Source organism: Lagopus muta, chromosome 3, assembly GCF_023343835.1.
Source record: "Lagopus muta isolate bLagMut1 chromosome 3, bLagMut1 primary, whole genome shotgun sequence".
Lineage (NCBI taxonomy): Eukaryota > Metazoa > Chordata > Aves > Galliformes > Phasianidae > Lagopus > Lagopus muta.
In genome coordinates, this window is record NC_064435.1 from 69,322,363 (window position 1) to 69,340,981 (window position 18,619).

Here is an 18,619-nt window from a genome sequence, read left to right on the forward strand (position 1 = left end):
TTCTCCAGAGCTGCTCGAAGAGATGCAATATTTGTGATATCCATGAAGGTAGCTTTCAAAAGATAAATAAAGTTTTTATGATGCTTCAGATCTCATCCATCACAATGGCCATAACTGCCTCATCAGTGGGCAGAGTGCTTGTGAATGGCAGCACCCATATCACCAGCCAACCCAGCAGGTCCAGAACAGGATCACAAAGATAAGAATAAAAGTAGTTATACTAGTACAGTGTCAGCCAAAATTAGATCAAAACCCCACATTTCGGGGAGTTCATTTTTCCTCCCCAGCCCCTGCTCTGTTAAAAAACCCTTAGTTCCCCAGCATTTTTGGGATCCTCTCAAGACCCAGATCCCAACCATTAATTTCCTTCCCCTTACAGCCAGTCCATCATTGTGGTCACACAGAGCAGCCTCCCCAGCACATTGCTAGGGATGTTCACTGAGCTGGGATTTTCTGTCTGGCAACTAGAAATCAGTCTGAGGAGACAGATGGAGAGATCCTAAGCGATAACACAGACCTTTCTTTAAAAAAAGTAATTTTGTAGGAAAACAAAAAGTAGTAATCACTGCTTGAAAATAAAAGTCTAAGCAGTGGAGAAAAATTGAAAGGAGAAACAGAGGAAGTTTAGCAGCCAAAGGGAAAAAATGAGGTGAGAGAAATGAACCAGAAGAGGGCAGAAGCAACAGGCAGTGCAAGAAAATGACACTAGCGATTCACAGATCCATTGACACACCCTTGCTCTTCTTCGCCTAACTATACCAACATCGCCTGCTCCTTTTTCAGTTGATACTCTTATTGGAAAACTATATGCCTTTTCTTAGAGCCCAAGAGATAGCCAATACTATCAACACAGCATAAAACACATGCTGATCTAGAAGAAGAAAGGGGAAAAATCTTACACATAGCTGTACAGTACTCACAGGCACAGTGAGCAATAGCAGTTCAGCAGACAGTCTTTGCCCCAGTATTCGGATGAATTTAAAAATGATAGAGCTTTGCAGAGGGACTGAGCACTGACAAAGGCCACGTGTGGGGTGGGATCCTTGCAGCCCAGCTTTGTGTCCAAGCACTCTGCAAAGATCTGAGCGTGTACTGCATGACATTAATAGGCTTCATTTTACTAACTTTTATTGCTGTGTGGTACATACAAGTCAGTAGTTACACATTATTCATAAAATCTAGCAAAAAGTGAATATGTCTGACTGCAAAGCATAGAAAAATGCATTGCATAGCCTTTTTCAGATCACATACTTCAGTGCAGAAGCCTTGACTGCAAGATGAAATAGCACCCAGATACCCAGTCCATTGCATTTTTTCTTTATATTCCCTCACTAATCTATTAGGAAGCCCTACAGTATGGAAAGATATGTCTCCTGGTTACAACTGAGTCAACAAAGGCCTCAGTATCAACAGACTCCTCCAGGCATAAAATGGACCTTCTCATAACTGCCATCCTTCACAAAACACAATATAAAATTAAGCTTCAGAAGTTTTTATTATTTTAGCCAGCAAGGCTGTTAGTGACCCTTATACAAATGCTTTCTAAATATCTCTGACATTTTCCTGAATGATAAAATAAAATACAGACCAAAGAATTTAAAGAAGCATATACTTTCAGAGACCTGGTAATACTGACCCAGAATGATGCTCTATACCTCATTAAACAAAAATTAATTTTGAGAAATCTTATTTAGCCGTTAAACTTGAATGCAATAAAAAGATGTCAGTCCACTACACTGAAAAGTTATTACTAAGAAAAACAAGTGACCAGAAGATTATTTTTAATATTTATTTTTAACTTATTTACTAGAAAACTCAGCCTCAGTTCAAGTCATTGCTTTTCCTTCATTTTAGGCAACATAATTATGTTTATTTCACAAAACTAAACACTTTAGAGAAGGGCAGAACATGCCTTGCTTTAAAGGGAAACACTTCAACGGCAACATTTCTTGAACAGTCTTCAAACTCCTATTCTTCCCAGAAGTGACACAACTGTTAACTTACTCATCATAATAATGTGGTAAAAAGGCATCCACCCTCCCTGTAAGGGAGCCACAGAAAAAGTCAATTGTCAAGTTTCTCTACCGGGAATCAGTGATGTATACTAAACCACAGCTATAACCGCAAGTAAAGCTGTGATTATTATTCTGCATTACCAGTGAACTGATACCTCATTTTATATAAAGTGTCATCACATTAAAAAACCTCTTGCTTGTAATCTGGCCATGTGTCTTGCCTTCTACCGCGATCTTTACCAAGATGCAAGTTTGATGCAAGAGACAGTATAGTTTAGGATGCTTTGTCATTCTTCATGATGCTGTAAACCATCTTGTGTTGGGAACTAAAAAAAATGCAGGTGTAAAACCATGACTTGAGTGAACAAAAATGTTGTAATTGATGACTGGGCACAATTGCATGCAATGGAGCAGCAGAAGACAATGGACTTAAATAACCATGTGAAAACATTTGGCTAGAATGAGAATATATTTTCAGTCAATAGGAGAATAAGGAAGGTAAAGGTTGGAGTTGGGTGAAAATTCACATGTGATCTGAAATTTGTGAAAAGTGGCTTTGAAAATATGGTAATAGGAGAGTATTGCAAGTTTAGCTCTTTAATCCTAGATAAACTGGGAAGAGAACACAGATTTGAGTAGTGTTTGTTAAATAATTAAGACAGAAGATCATCACATCACATTATCATTGTAGCCATCTGGAAATGTATTTTTGTATCTACAAACTGCAGGAAAAATGTCAATTTGTACATGGATGTAAGCAAAAACAGAAGTGAGACAGTAATAAAGCAACTTCAAATAGTTGTGGTTTTGGGGGGGTTCTGTTTGTTTTTTTGTTTTTTTTTTTTGTTTTTTTTTTTTTTTTTTTAGTTTAATATCTAACTGAAAACTATAGAATGTAAAATCTAAAAGTTAATAAATAAATATCTACTGTTTTGTAAATCACTGTACAGAAGTGCTTGATAGTACTTAAAATTATCTTCCCTAAGTACTAATGTTTCGAAAAGCATTATGTTAAATCACAAATATAAAGGACAAAACTGTACTGTTAAAACAGAACTATCAGAGGATATTCTGCACATTAACACTAGGCAAACTTCCAAAATAAAGATTGTGTTCAAGTAGTTACTACTTAGAAGTACTGCTGGAGAAGCACCGGAACGTCATGAAACAGCTGCTTCAGTCAAATAATTCAGGCAAATTTTTCTTCTGCTGGGTTTGGTCCTGCATTTTTTTGGTACAATTTCATAAAGCAATGGCTTTTAAAAATTTCAGCAAATTCATGGTGGCCATAGCTTTGACAACTGAGATTCAGTGGAAGGAAAGCACCTGCTGAATCCACTCACTACTGCACACAGGCATTTGCAAATGCATTTCAGATTCCCGCCTCCTTGTAAGTCTTTCTAGCCAACTATTTCTCCCCATTAATAACCAACAGTGTCTCTCCTTACATCAACACCTTTAGAAACAGTAAGGTTTATCACACTGATACAAAGGAAATGGGAAAGTCATACCTCTGATTCCACATCACTGTTAAGGAACACTTCTGTTCCCATCTCCTTATTTATATATAGCTTTTTTAAATCAAGACAAGCCCTCAAAACACCCATTCATCTCACCAAGTTTCTGGCTACAACTTCAGTTCTTGGATAGGTAATAGAGATAGTACCCTGAGGAGAACATTTGAGTGAACTAAACCATGTAGTGTCTCTGCAACAATTACAGAAAAAGCCTATGGTAAGCAGGCAACTATCCCGCTTTTCTTGTTTACCACTGCAAAGATAATGATTTAAGTTTTTTTCTGCTTCAGTAAAAGTTTTCCCACACATTTATGTCAACGTCTTATGCAAATTAAAGAAGTTTAATGTTTATTCCAATCCTATGATTAACATAGAAGCAATACTGTTTAAACCAAATCATCTATTTTATTTTTCCATACTATATTTCTTTAGTCAGAGGATAGTGAGGGCACAGCACAGACTGCCAGGAGGAGTAATGGATGCCCCATCCCTAGAGGTGCTCAAGGCCAGGTTGGATGGGGCCTGGACAGCTGAGCTGGTGGGTGGCAGCCCTGCCCACAGCAGATGTTGGAGCTGGATGGAGTAAAGGTCCTTTCCAACCCAAGCCATTCCATGATTCACTAATTCCCATGATACTCTTCCACACCAGATTTTGTATTTAGATCTCTGGTTCAAATGAGAACTGCAGCGGGAAAAACATAAAAATCTCTTATATCACATCCAGTTGTGCTAATATTTAGAATATTTGAAGACATCACGCAAACCTCTTTTTTTAATTAGTAGCATTAAATATGTGACTAACAATTCTATCTTTTGAAGATATCAGAAGCATATAAACCCTCATAAAACTACCAGAAACCAAGAACAACCAATTTGAAAGGAAAATATTGGCCCAGTTGTATTTTCCCAAACTATTGTCTATCTTTTGTTAATTTTTCACTGTCTCCCAAGATCAGAGATATATCTTCTACCTCCTGAGAAGAATCAAGTTCATAATTTTTTTCCTAAAATAAATGAGGTGAAATTAAAAGTAATTAATTCCTATAAGATTTTGGCTGTAGAATGGTCTTTTAAGACCAAACCAAAGTAAAAGATGAAAGGTAAAGTTCAAAATTAATGCAATGTTTACACTGAAAATCCCACATAAAACTGTCTCATAGATGCTAGGAACATCTCTGAGCACGCCTGAGCTTCCTAGCAATGCAATCTTGTTTACTTTTGCTAGATAGGGCAAGATAGAAAAAAAATCCTTCTAAGGAGAGAAAAAAAATAGTTTATTTTCTTCCTCCAACACAATTTTAAAAAAGTTACATTTTGTATCAATTTTTACTACTTTTAAACAACAGAAATTACATACTAGCTAGTGAATGCACCTGATGAAGCTGTCAAACAACAAATACAGATAAGTTAAATAACCTCTGGTTACCTGAGGAACATTTCCTGACATATTTGTTCCAATACACAGAAGCCACTCGGGAGTCTTCTTCAGAACACAAACCGTGCTGCGCTGTGCATTTATATCTTTGAAAATATATATAAATTACACATACACAACAGCTTTTCTGAATATCCTTCTTCAAAAGTGTCTTTTTAAAGTTCATTTATATTTCCGAAGTTTTACCTAATTGTTAACAGTGACTCTTTTTAGTCATTTGTATTTAAGAGCTTTCAGAAAAAAAGAAAAAAATCCATTCCACAAAGTTATTTCACAAAGTAACAATGTTGTGAAAATCCAATTTGTCTGGTGACATCTTCCCCAATGGTTTCTCAGCAGCTGACAGTTTCCATCAGTCAAGGACCAAATTACATAAAGCGTCACTGATGTCTTCATCATACCCAAAATCACTTTAGACTTCTGTAGCTTTGGATACATCATTTTTCATTTATCACTTTGGAATCTTATAAGCATACAGTAAGTATGCACAGACTGCATCTTTTGAAAAACTCTTAGCCTCTTTCTTTTGAGGAATCTAAAATTCAAAGAGTTAAAGACTTTGTCAAAAGTCACCTTGAGCTCACAAACAGAAATGGTAGGATGCTTCCATATTCTCCATGATTTTCTAAAAATAAAAGCTTTTTCCTGCTTTCTTAGACAGTTTTGTGGCATATAAGTTTTTCCTAGCACTCACGCGGGTGCCTAAATGGGATGGTTCCCATATATCCCTATGTTTTATGACACACAGTTCACCCACAGGTTTGAGAAACTAGTTTAAAAACCTTTGAAAGCTCTGTCCCCACTGCAACAGTTCACCAAGGCAAGGCTGGATGACCTTCAGTCAGGAACACCCTTAGCTACTGTTGCTTAAGGCCACCATGATCTGCTTCCAAAAGCCATAAGGTATAACCAGGACCCCTCTTTGTTATGTTCATTAAAACAGTGCACCTCCTATAACACAGACCTTCCACTTCACTCTTCCTCTCACCCTCTACTGCAGTCCAGCTTCTTTCTTCCCTGCCCTCCATACACCACAGAGGCAATGCAACATCCTGCTTCCCCTAAGCCATCCAGAGACAAACCATTCCTGAGCTGGCTGCTGGCTAACCCAGGCTATAATACACACCATCATCATAATCTCATACAAGCTGTGCCAGGATCCCTCTCACTCCTCAGCAGCAGGGAGGATAGCACATATTTGAGTTCACTCCTGTATTTTACTCGGAGCTGCAGAGCCACCAACTAATGCACAAACAAGCCAGACCAACCACTTTTCCTCGATTTCTTAGGCATTCATCAAAGATTTGGCATGCTACATTGGATGCAAGTGGTCACTGATAAAGGCGAGTTAAAACACAAGAATAAAAGTCTCTGCATGACTGTAAGTAATGCGGAGTACTCCAGCAAAAATAAAAAAAGAATAAATTTACTCCCCTTAGAAATCAAGACATATTGATATTTCTGTCCCTCAACTTTATGAACCACTGCAAGCCTCAGCACCTCTCCTTTCTGATCCAGCCAAAACCTTTTTTGTTGAATATTCACAAGAGGATACTCATTAAGGGAAAAAAAAAAAAGAAAAAAGAAAAAGAAAATGCTCAAATATCTTTCTTGTATTTGTTTTTATTTCTTTCCTCAGAACTCCAGTGGTACTAAGTATGCTTTCTTATTTACTTCTACTCCTTCTGCTCTTCTGTAAGCCTGTTGCAGTTATATTTCTTCTCCCTTCTTTACCAGCTCTCTGCTTTGATGACATTTGCACATTACTTTACGAAGATGTAATGTTAAAGTTGCTTACAGAACAGTTCCTGCATAAAGCTCTAGAAGGAATACCAAGTCAAGGAAAATGACCGTGAAAACAAGCAAATAACTTGTAAAAACCCTGTCAAAGACACAAGGAAATACAAAAGTACAATAAAATATCTCAGGAATAAAGTCCAGCTAAAACCTGCCCTTTGGCTGAAGGTGTGGTGTTAAGGAATGATTCAGACAGAGCAGAAAAGTGACAGTTTACACAGTGATGTAATAAGACGCAAGCATCATAGGTATGCCCCCTCTTTGCTATGAGAATGGTCTATGGAATGGAATTGTTGGAACTCAAAATAAAAAGTCTAGAAAGAAAATGTCAAGGATGCAAGATATTTCCACCAAGAGCCTTGCGTAATAATGAGATGCAAAGTTTGACCTAGAAAGGGACTGAGAGGAAAATAGACTGGACATAACAGAGAAAACAAAGACGCTTGCTGATATTGTGTGTATTTGGACAGGGAAAAAAATTAGAAATTTAAATCAGTGTTATGAGATGCATAACTCAAAGACAGACATGATTTGAATGCCATTCAACTTCTCAATGAATAATAACATAAGTTACCTAGTATGGTGCACTTGTTACGCTCTACCTGAGCATGCTTCACCATTGAGGATGTGATTGGCATACTACTCCCAAAAGCATTATTTGAAAGCAAAAACTTCCCCACATCCTTTCTCTCACCAAGCCAATTCTCTCCTTAGTTACACTTCCCCACCATGAGGTAGTAACAGAATGACCTCATGAAGAGCCTGCATTGCTGAAGTGATACACACCTTGATACATTCTATTTCTTAAATTGTTAACATAAGATGTCATTTTATTATTTACTTGTTTAGTCACTACAGCCATATTAAGCTCAACAACTAACCAGTATGACTTGGGGTAAACACATTTTCTGCATGAAAAATCCAGTATGGACTTCACAGTCCTTTTCTCTTTAAAGATACGAACTTATGTTTACACGGTAACAAATATACAATAAGATACGAAAGCAAATTGAAACACAGTTCTCACTGTGCAAAAATCTTTGCATACCTTCAGTGCTCCATAAATAACTCAAGCAGAGGTCATCTCAGCAGGTTAATCATGAGTCATATTGCCACAATATATAGTTTGTACAACTAGGCTGTGTTATCTAGTCCACTGATAAACATGGTTTTCAATTTCCAGGGCTGTCAATCTTACATGTTTTCCAGCAGTGGTTTCCAACATATTCTAGAAAAATGCAACCTGAAGGTGAGTGAAAAGTAAGTTCAGCCACTTTCAATGTTGTCATGCAGAAGGGCTTCCAGAGAAAATGAATTATGCAAAAAATTCTCATGTGCAGTAAAATAATGTAACAGAAACCACAAACAAAAAGAAAGAAAAAAACACTGTATCTGTATCAGCAGAGATACAATGGTCAAACGGTCTCAAATACTCTCGAAACAGTGCCCTTTTCTACAAATTGTCTTGATATTTTCAACAACCAAGATAAAGGAAAGCAACCCATGAGGCTTCAGGCAATTGAAAGATTTATGGCATACTTAAAAGTCACATCTCAATTGCAAAAAGAAGCATGACTGGTGGAGGTACAGTTATGCCAGCACAGAAAAGACAGCCCTTATTGTTCCTTAGATTTTTGTTAAGGGTGAAAATTAGATTAAAATTACACATCAAAGACTATTTCATTTCACATCAGGTATTTGAAACAACTCCTAGCCACCATTAATTCTGGAGACTTGACAGCAGATTTTAGTGGGAAGAGGCTCATTTTCTGTGGCAAGAAGCAAAGAGTCTTTCCATTGGACACAATGACCTCATTCATCCCTGTCTGATCCTCCTTCACCTACTATGCAGAGAGTACGGCCCAATTCATCGGCAACAAAGCTGTTCACAGCTCAGTGGTCTGTAATTATGTTACATATCAGGCACAGAGCTTCTGAAAGAGAATGAAGCTCCTTCATTCCACCTGGAAATTTCTGTTGTTGTTTTGAAGCAATCCACATTATTTGTAACATAAGAAACATCCAACAACTACAACCACAAACAAGCCTTTCATTTTTATGCTTCATTTGTTGCAATGCGCCAAGCATGGTCACAAAGGGAAACCTCCCATTACCACACACACAGCACCACAAGGAAGATACAAGAAGAGGTAGAAGGGACATGAGGAAAGACTTCCCCTTACCTGGATGAGCTCAAAGAATTAGATGATTTGGGAAACATCCGAGTTAAGTAATACTTCTAATTGGTGATGGCCTACACTATATTCCTCTTTCTTTTTTCGTCTTATACTCTGATTCTCATCCATTTGATCAAAATCACACCCTTGGTATCCTCTTTTCCTGTGCATTACTTCATTATTATTTCAAGTATCCTCGGAAAATTTCCTGGAGGAAGTACAGATACTGCTGTAGCAAATTTCTCTTTACTATTGGCATGGATCCATCCACCTCAAGTCCAAATCACTGACTGAAAAGGAGAGACATTGATTCTTCCATTCCCAGCAGCTGCTTCCTTCTAAGATCCTAAAATCCAGTTTTGTTAATTTTTAATAACTTTCTTCAGTACTTTCTCATACTTATCTCGCATCATTTAATACCTTCAATTAAATCTTATCATTATCCAGTAATCTTCTCCCTTGACCTTCTCTCTTTACCAGCTGCATCAGTTTTGGCTGTTTCAACTGCTACCATTTTGCATCTCTACCACTTTTACCTTTGCCCCATTGACTGTCATAATAGAACTCCAACATTTTGTCTCTCATATTAATTTGTGTTCACAGAATTATCTCTGAGTTTAGCACTCTCTTCTCACTCTTTATGCCCTCTCTAATCTTTCCATTTTATCTTACTCATCTCTCCCCTCAAATTCCACCACCTCTACCCAGAAGCAAGTTCCACTAGTGCTTATATACCAGTATGAGGGTTTTTTTTTCTATTAACTCTCTTTTTGACAGGCAGTAACGATTGTATAGGGAATGCAGTTAGAAAAGTGAGATTTTTGACGAGGCACTGAACCCTCAATGAAACATCTTGAACATATTAAACTAATCGAATGATAATTTATCAAGTGCCAACATAAGCATTCATTTTACAGTGAGGAAAAGTCCCTATGTTCAGCATAAGACCTCAAATTACATAACAGCTCAGTATTTTTAAAAGCAGTTCTACCGAGAGTTCTATTCTGGGACTGCACCCTGTAACCTTACTATTTACGAAAGTGCATCAGAATTGTCACAGTAGACCAGACTGGATGTTTTGCCCACAAGGAATTACCATACTCATTCAGACTAAATATCCAGTCTGACCCACTGGCTTGCCTCTGGAAGCAGCCAAGAGCAGCAGTGAAAAACAGAGCAATTATGCAGAAATATGCTCCTCTGCCCCCAAAACACGTACTGCACAGCTTTTTACAATTTTCAGATGATTAACTACCCGGCCTAGAGCTAGCACCTTTGCATGCATTTTTTTTTTTCCTCCCTTTTTCAACTTTGTTCAGCAGCTCATTATACCCATGCAGTATGTACACCTTCCTGTTGCAAGGAAACCCAGAAATAACCTACACACTGTGATTGCAAAGAAAAATTTCTTCCCTTGCTTTGAAAGGACTCCTTGCCTTTTTCAGCTGATAACTCTTCTGATACAAAAATAAGGCACAAGGAGTCTTCATTTCCCACCCACACACCTTACAGCTCTTAAAATTTTATAGATATGTACCATTATTACCATCTGGCCAAAACCTCACTTTCCACTAGGAGGCTCTCACCTAGTCTCCCAGTCGTTCTTGCACTGAAGCTGTTCCATGTCTCTGTCACCTCTCTTCATTCTTTATGTCCTTTTTTTCTGAATCCTTTCCTATTTTACTCCCCTCTTACTGAGATTTATAGTAAGGACTTTGAATGACTTTTCAAAATGTAAGTTCAACAATACATCACAATCTTTTTCATCTGCATTCTTGTTAAGTCCTCCAGAAGACCACAGCATTTTAGTAAGGCTTCAAATAATGAAAACAATGGTTGAAAAGGAGTTTTGGGAGTCATCCAGTTCAACGTACTACTAAAAGTCACAGTAGATCATATAAGCTATGGCTTTGTCCAGCTGATACTTGAAAACCTCCATGAGGAGCGACCCAAAACCCATCCCATGTAGCTCATAAGGAAATGGATTTTCCCAAAACGTCCAGTGTTCTAATCTGTAACCTAAGCATGCTAACTCTCCCCTCCCACTGCTACATAGTTTGCTACTACTAAGAACATTAGTTCTATCATCTTTGTGGGCACCTTTTCAAGTAACTGAAGGCTAATATCAGCCTGTCTCTTCATCACACTCCTGTTCACAGAAATCAATGCTTTCAATGTATCATTATCATGTTTATCCAGAGTCCTTCCTAACACATCCACTAAACCATTACTTGAGTTAATCCACTCAGTTTAAACAAAAGACTTACCAGTTTAGAGGTTCCTAGATTCCAAATGAATGCTTTCTAAAATGTGACATCAAATTAGGCATCTTCACATCCTCAGCTGCTGAGAGGCTTTAAAGCTAGAGGCTGCACATCACACTCTAGCTGGTCTATTTCATTTTTCAGTTCCTTAAAAATTTGGCGAGTTACACAAGAACACACAATTGTTTCCACTTCTCCTACAAATGTTTTCAGTTGACAGCAGCAGCCTCAACTGAAACCATCCCATAACAAGAGTCCCAAAACAGGAACTATCCCACACAGCTCAGTGGAGAGCACATGCATACACACAATAATTATGTAGTTTTCTGACATGGCTTTTTACTGTACCATTCATTTCCTGCTGTCTCTATGTGTAGGACCCACAAACTCTTACCTGGCTTCCTTCCACTGAATTACTTTGGAAAAAAAAAGCACTTTTAATTCAATGTTTACCTTTACAAGGCAGTTTTTGTTTCCTGTTCTTTTCGTTCTTTTTTCCTTTTTTTCCTCCTATTTTCCTCCTTTGAACACAGCCTTACCTTTAATAAAGATGTCCTCTTGCTTTTAATAGTCTCTTTTACCTTGTCATTTAGCTATACAGACTCCTTTTTCCTACGTCTTTTTTAAGCCAATGGTAAACATTTGTGCGTAGCCTCCAAAATAGCATCTTGAAATACTGTCTCTGCCACCTACAAATGTTTTAGTCTTACAGTTACTCTTTCATTTTTTTTCTTTAAATAAACATTCTTATTTTCAGCTTCTCTTTTCAAAGATGAGCATAATTAAACGGAGGAAGAGAATGAAGGAGAACTGCAGGTTCTGTTTGTCTTGAATTCCTCCCATTTCTATTTTTCCTACCTCCTTTCTTAGTTTAGATATAAAGTCTACCTTTTCTACAAAGCTGTCTCTCATTTTTTTTCCAGATGGCAGCTTACAATCTAATCTCTCCATGATATCAGCATCTACTCACTGTACCAAATGCAGTCTCTCACCTACCTTTCAGTCACCATCCCTCTTCAGTCATCTACCGTCTCTATTTTGTGTTTGTGCAGCACCTAGCAGAGGAGTCCTGGGTCTACTTCATAGACTCCTAGGAAATGATTAAAAAAAAAGAAATATTAAGTATTGAAGAGACAGCTCATCAGCAATTCTCAGACATTTAAAGCAGTAATAAAACACCTGCCTTTCAAGACAAAAGTTAGAAATGAAGCACTGAACTGCAGTGGTGAACCAAACAATGAGTCAGGAAAAAAAGAATTATTATTTTAAGTAATCGGCAGCTTAGTTAACTATAAGAATCAGAAAAGAAGAATACTTGTCAAAGAATTAACCAAATCCCTGAGATTTTGTAAACAAAAATAAAATAAAATAATTTGTTTAGTAGTATTTTAAGAAGAACAAAAAGTTTACTTTTTGCGTGCATGAGAGTGCTGAAGTGGGAGGAATGTTGCATTGCCTCCTACACTACTGACCTTAACCAGGCCAGGACCAAATAACTGCACTTATACACCAATATGATGGACAGCAAAATGGCGTTTATTACACGTGAACTCTAGCTTATATACCCTATGTGCTTCGTCTACACCCCTAAAGCATGTGCCACACATCAATCATAGAGCTGGGGAGGTCCTGCCGCATCACATCCCAGGGGTGGGTTCGCAGTCACCTACTGCAGAGGAAATAAACCCTGTTGTAAAAATCATCCTTGGTGTTTTAAGTACTGATAAACAAGCCTCAAATGCAGGCTGAAATCTGGGCCTAAGTGAAATTCATGACAAAATCTAGGTGGACAAAACTTCACCATTTTTTCACCTTTCCATAAACTAGAAGGTTCACAAGAAAAACATGGTTATTGTTTCATATCTCAAAACAGAGCAAAATACACAGGACAGAAGTGATCACAATGCATCTCTCTCTGTTAACCCACCATAAACGCGAAGATAATACTCTCAACAACTCAACAAAAAGGTACTTCAGAAGTAAGAAACAGTAACAGGCCACCTAATTCAAGCGTTCATTTCTTTGCTTGAATGTGTACAGAACAAATACACCAGCAGAATTTCACCCTTGAACCTAATCAAAGAACCGAGGCAAGAAGGAATCATTGTTCTGCTGTTTACTTACTTATATAGAAACTAGACTTGATGATTGAAGGTGCTTGCAATTCTTTTTCCCCTTACTTTTTTTAGCCTATCAAAGTCTCCAAGAAGTTTGCTGAATGCATGGGCTATACAGCCTAAAAAGCATTGTATAACGAGGAAATACCACATGTGCAGGATGATCTGGATTCATGGTTACAGTGCCCAAATTTCTCACCAACACCCTGTTCCTGATCATCAAGAACTTGAAATTTTCATTATTTACATATTTGCTTCTAAATTAAGAATGTATATCATACACGCACCCACAGACACCCCTCCATGAGATTCTGTGACTTTCAACTCTGCTTTAGAAGCTACCAACAGGAAATTTGGATACTGTGTCCTCAGTACAGGGAACAACTGAAGCTAAAGATGGAAGGTCATTTTGAATTTCAAAGTCCAAGGTGATAGGCGAAACTTACACATTTAAGAAGACATTGCATCACCGTTTTCTTTGCCTCCCACTTTTCTGAAAGACAAGGACAAATTTAAATCTTGGAAGGGGACCAAGTTCTACTCTCTATATTGCTATGTACCAGAGAATGTTGAACCTTTCAGCCCAGCTACCTGCCATCCATGCACATTGATGACAAAGTGCTCAAAGACATTCAGCCTGTCAAGTAATTAATTATAACAGTTACCATACAGTAAGCTGTACAGACAACTACAAGCATCACATCTCTAAGATGCAGTGTGCTCATGATTTATGCATGCACTGGCTACACCAGAACGAGAAGCTGAATTATTACGCTTTGAAACATTACAAAGAAGGCTATATACCTCAATTTTTCTAAACAAATCTGACAATACTAGTGCTTTCTATATACACTTAAACTCATCACTGTCTCCCTACAACTCATCTCATGGTTTATATTTCTACATAAAAATCTCAGATTTTATTTTAGCAAAATAAAAGCTTTAGCAACAATATTTTTATCCTTAAGAATTACTTAGACAAAACTGGAAAGTAGAGTTTGAATTCATCCCAGTGAGTTAGGGAAAATACACACATGGAGAATGAAACTATTGAAGTTTGGATTTCTACAGCTTTGTGTTTTGTTTCCTTAAAACATTTTAATATAGTAACCATGCTGGGCACTCTCACTGGGCAAGGTACGATATATACTGTGGGTAGGGTAACACCAGCAATTAACTAAAATTAATACCCAAGGTAAGTTCTGAACTAGCCTGAGCAGCAGCCTATACCAAACCAACACTTGATAGGAGTAGTAAAATGAAGTCAAAACTAGAATGCTGATCAGAAAATAAAAAAACAATACCACAACAATTCATTTATTTGGGCATATTTAGGAATATTTTATATTACTTTAGCGTCATTTGCTAAAGATGGACCAAAGGTGACACTGTTCTCTGCCTCCCCCCTTTTCCCTTCAAAAGGACTTTTGAAACCTCTAGGGAGAAGGTTTATTTCCTCCCACTTCAGCACTCTCATGCACACTAAAAGTAAAGTTTTTGTTCTGCTTAAAATTCTACTAAATAAATTAGATCTTTTTCTTCTTCTTTTCTGTTTTTTGTTGTTGTTGTTTTTGTTTTGCTAACAGGCAGCAAGAGAAAAATAATAACAAAGCAGAATACCAAATTGGGGAGGGGTAGGGAAGAAGGTATACAAATATCTGCCCTTCTCTACCCCTCCTCCAAAATGTGCCTGCATTATGCAGATAGATTCCACTTCCAGGAGAGAATGGTTAGAACATCTGCTAAATACAACCCTATGCTCCTTCTACAAAATCAAACAATTCTCCTTATAATGCAGGCCAGATAATATTACCACTTATCTCTCCCTTTTTCCCTTTTCATGCTGAAAAAGTCCTCAGATAAAAAAAGATCTCATTAAATCAGATTATTTGTTGGACTGAAGAACTGGCATGGAAAGATGGCAATTATTAAGCTGAAGTCCAGGAATAAGGATCATGAAATAAATAGGAACATTCTTTTTCTGGTGCTGCATTTTGTTTATAGGTATTCCAATTCACAATATTCTTCTGAGCAAAATAAGGACAAAATAAACATAGGATTTTTTTTCGAGGGGAAAAAAAAAACAAAAAACAAAAATGAATGAAACTCAGCTTTCTACAGATGCAGATGTTTGAAACTTCACAGAAGCAAGCCGTACAAACACACACACACCCCAAGGATATAGGCATCCATGGACACATTCCAGAGCAGAAAATGAACACAGGGAGTACTGTAACTGCTATTCTATAATGCACAGTGCCATGAAATGTCCAGGCCTGCACAGAAATGATTCTGGTTCAACAGAAATCACATCTGGACAAAGGAAGACCATCACCAGTACTTCTTAAGAAGAACTTTCGGCTTGCTGGAACAAAAGCTCCAAGTTATTAAGAAACTTGAATGCCCACACACGTGCATACAATCTCACGTGCAAATCACATAAGCAACAGATCTGACTCATCCATAATTCGTCAGGCTTAACTTGCGTGCATAGTAAATCCAACATCATCAGAACGTGAGACACTCACAGCCCACACGGAGATCATCTCTGGAGAAAAGGAGTAAAAGAAAGGGATCCCATAAAGCAGAATTACTGCACGCTGTAACTCATACCAAGACTCAGAACTAAAAGCCCTGGTCATATTTTGCACATTGATATGCATACTACCGGTCACCCTACCTCTTTTCCAGTTTTTTTCAAAAGGAAGGTCTCGACAAAGATTCTATAATTCCATAAGTTGGATTATTAATTAATAATTACTAATTCCATAAGTTACCCACAGCTTTAACTCCAGTTAAAGTAGCTCTTTATTCTCTATCAGGCCAAAACAAGAACCAATGAAGAAACTGGAGAGCCGAGACAGGAAATGTACTGTTGACAGGGATAACATCGATCAGAATACATGAAGTCACCAGTTAGCCACAATCCTCTGGCTGAAAATTATAAAACAGAATGACATTTATTTGGCTTTTCAGGGATTTGACTAATAACAGTCCTTTAAAATATGCTGAACTTGCCCTACTTTCGCTCTTTAACTCCACCTAGGTCAAAGTGACAAGACATGTTAGCGCAAATTTAACCTTTTAACAAACCGCTACAGATTTACAGCCCAGTAATCAGTGCTTAGTTCTTGCCAAAAACCACCATTATTCCCAAAATAGTCATTTTTAAAGTATAATACATTATTAAGAATGTTGACAGAACGAATAAAATTACCTACTTTAAAATAGTGGAGATGGATAAAAACAATAATAAAGAAGAAATTATTGCTTCCACTGAAGTCATATTTTTCATGAAGACATTAAAGAAGGGGAGAAAAGATGGCCTTTATCCAAGTTTGTGCAAATTATGCAACTGAGTACTTTTATTTCAAATAAATGGGCTTTGATGCAATGCTGGCCTCCTTGACTTTGAGAGCAAAACATCTTATGCAAATGCTTGCTCTTGTAGAGTGAAGCCCTTTTTTTTTTTTTTCAAGCCTTTAACATATGAGACATGTCAAATGTTCTTTTGACACTGGCATTTGCTATCTAGATGCCTAGGAAACGCTCAGCTGGATTCCTGAATCTGAAACTAATTGGAATGATAACCCAAACAGAATTTTCTAGTTCTGGGATGCCAACAACAGTAGCATCTTTTGAGCCAGAGTTAGCACTGACAGCAGAAGAAACTGAGAGTTACCTGACCAGAGAAACTCACTATGCAATGAAACTCAATGGCCAAAATTGTTAAACTCTGAAGGACACTGTGATCAAGATTTGAAGGGGATGTAGGGTTGTTTTATGAGACTTAGATATATATAGTTTACATACATAAAATATCAAAAGAAGGAAACTGTGCAACAATCTTCTTGAGAAACTCATTCCTTCCTCAAAACACATTACTGTAGTGCTCTTACCTCTTCTGCAACTTGTACCTGCAAGAAAATAGCTTCAACTTTACTGCACCCAGACTCACAAAAGACGAACTGCCCATGAAATGGGCCTCTTCTAGAAGTCTGCCAAGAAGTTTCATGTCCTAAGTGATTATCCAACATAAGTCTCACACTCAAAGCTGATACTAACCATACAAATCTTATATGGCATACAATGAGTTTCAAGCTCCTCAGTATCCATGCCAATTTAGGAAAAAGTAGATTAGATATATCCTATAATTATGCAATTAGCCAGCATAAAACCAAATGCTTGATCCCTTTTTTCAGTACACAGATACTTTCCCAACACTAAAGAGATCAAGTTAGCTAAGAAAGTTACAACTAGAAGTAAGAATCTTACTTTATCTTTTAAGTTTGAACTCAAGCCTTTAGACACAAAAACATTAAATAATATATCTCATTTTATCTGACATTTTGCAAATGTCAGTGATCTTGACCAGAGGAGCTGTGGGTTCGACATCCCTGGACACGCTCAAGGCCAGGTTGGATGGGGCCCTGGGCAGCCTGACCCAGTGGGTGGCAGCTCGGTCCACAACAGGAGGTTGGGGCTGGCTGGGCTATGAGTTGCCTGGGATCCAAGTCATGCTATGGTTCTCTGAAATTGATTTTCGAATAAATAAATAAATAAAAATCCATTCTTCAGAGTAAAAAAGAAATTCATAACCCTCAGGAAAAGGTATACCTGCTTTTGATTTGATAGTTTGAACGATGTTTTCTGTGCTGCTGGATACCAGCTGGTGTATTTCTTGTAGCATACTTAATTCAGAGACATCTACTTGCTAGTGAACCAAGGATGAAGCTTGGGCTTGTGAGACCTGAATTTTATTCCTGGAAAAACAACTAAATTGCAACGCAACCTTGAGAACCTTACTCTGTCCCTGCTTTATTGTTTCAAAATACAAATACGACTTTTAGTATATTCTAGTTTCTTCAAATAAAATGCAAGCTTTTACACATTTTAGTGAGCTGTACTGTGAAAACTGTAGCTGCCATCACAACTGAACTACTGAGTACAGTGACAACTACAGAAAAGCTTTGTAGCTTCATTCTCCTGGGCAGAGCCCAGCTGCCTTCTGGAGAAGCAGCACTGAACAGATTCACATAGGTAATGCAGATGCCAAATAATAATGAGAACACTAATCCTGAACACTGGAGCTGCTGATAATGCTGATTGCCTAACAACATAGAAAGCATCACACTCACTATTGCCTTCAGCATGCAATGCTACAGATTAATATATATATATATATATATATATATGTATGTGGTCTAGGAGAAACCAAGATGATAGTCTGAAGAAGAAAATAACTCAGTGCATATAGCTGGAGGTTATGAAGAAAGCATCTGCTAATATGCAGCAGG

The 18,619-nt window shown here is 37.6% G+C and overlaps 1 protein-coding gene across 5 annotated transcripts in view; it reads right to left on the minus strand.

Annotated features, from left to right (window-relative positions):
• The window catches only part of SEMA5A (semaphorin 5A), a 313,513-nt gene that overhangs the window by 224,009 nt on the left and 70,885 nt on the right, over positions 1-18,619 (minus strand). For 4 of the 5 annotated variants that reach the window (XM_048939884.1, XM_048939886.1, XM_048939885.1 and 1 more), the window contains exon 2: positions 12,202-12,295. The exons of the other annotated variant lie outside the window; for it this stretch is intronic. The gene's annotated coding sequence lies outside the window, so the exon portion shown is untranslated. The remainder of the gene's footprint in view (positions 1-12,201; positions 12,296-18,619) is intronic. 5 annotated transcript variants of the gene reach the window in all.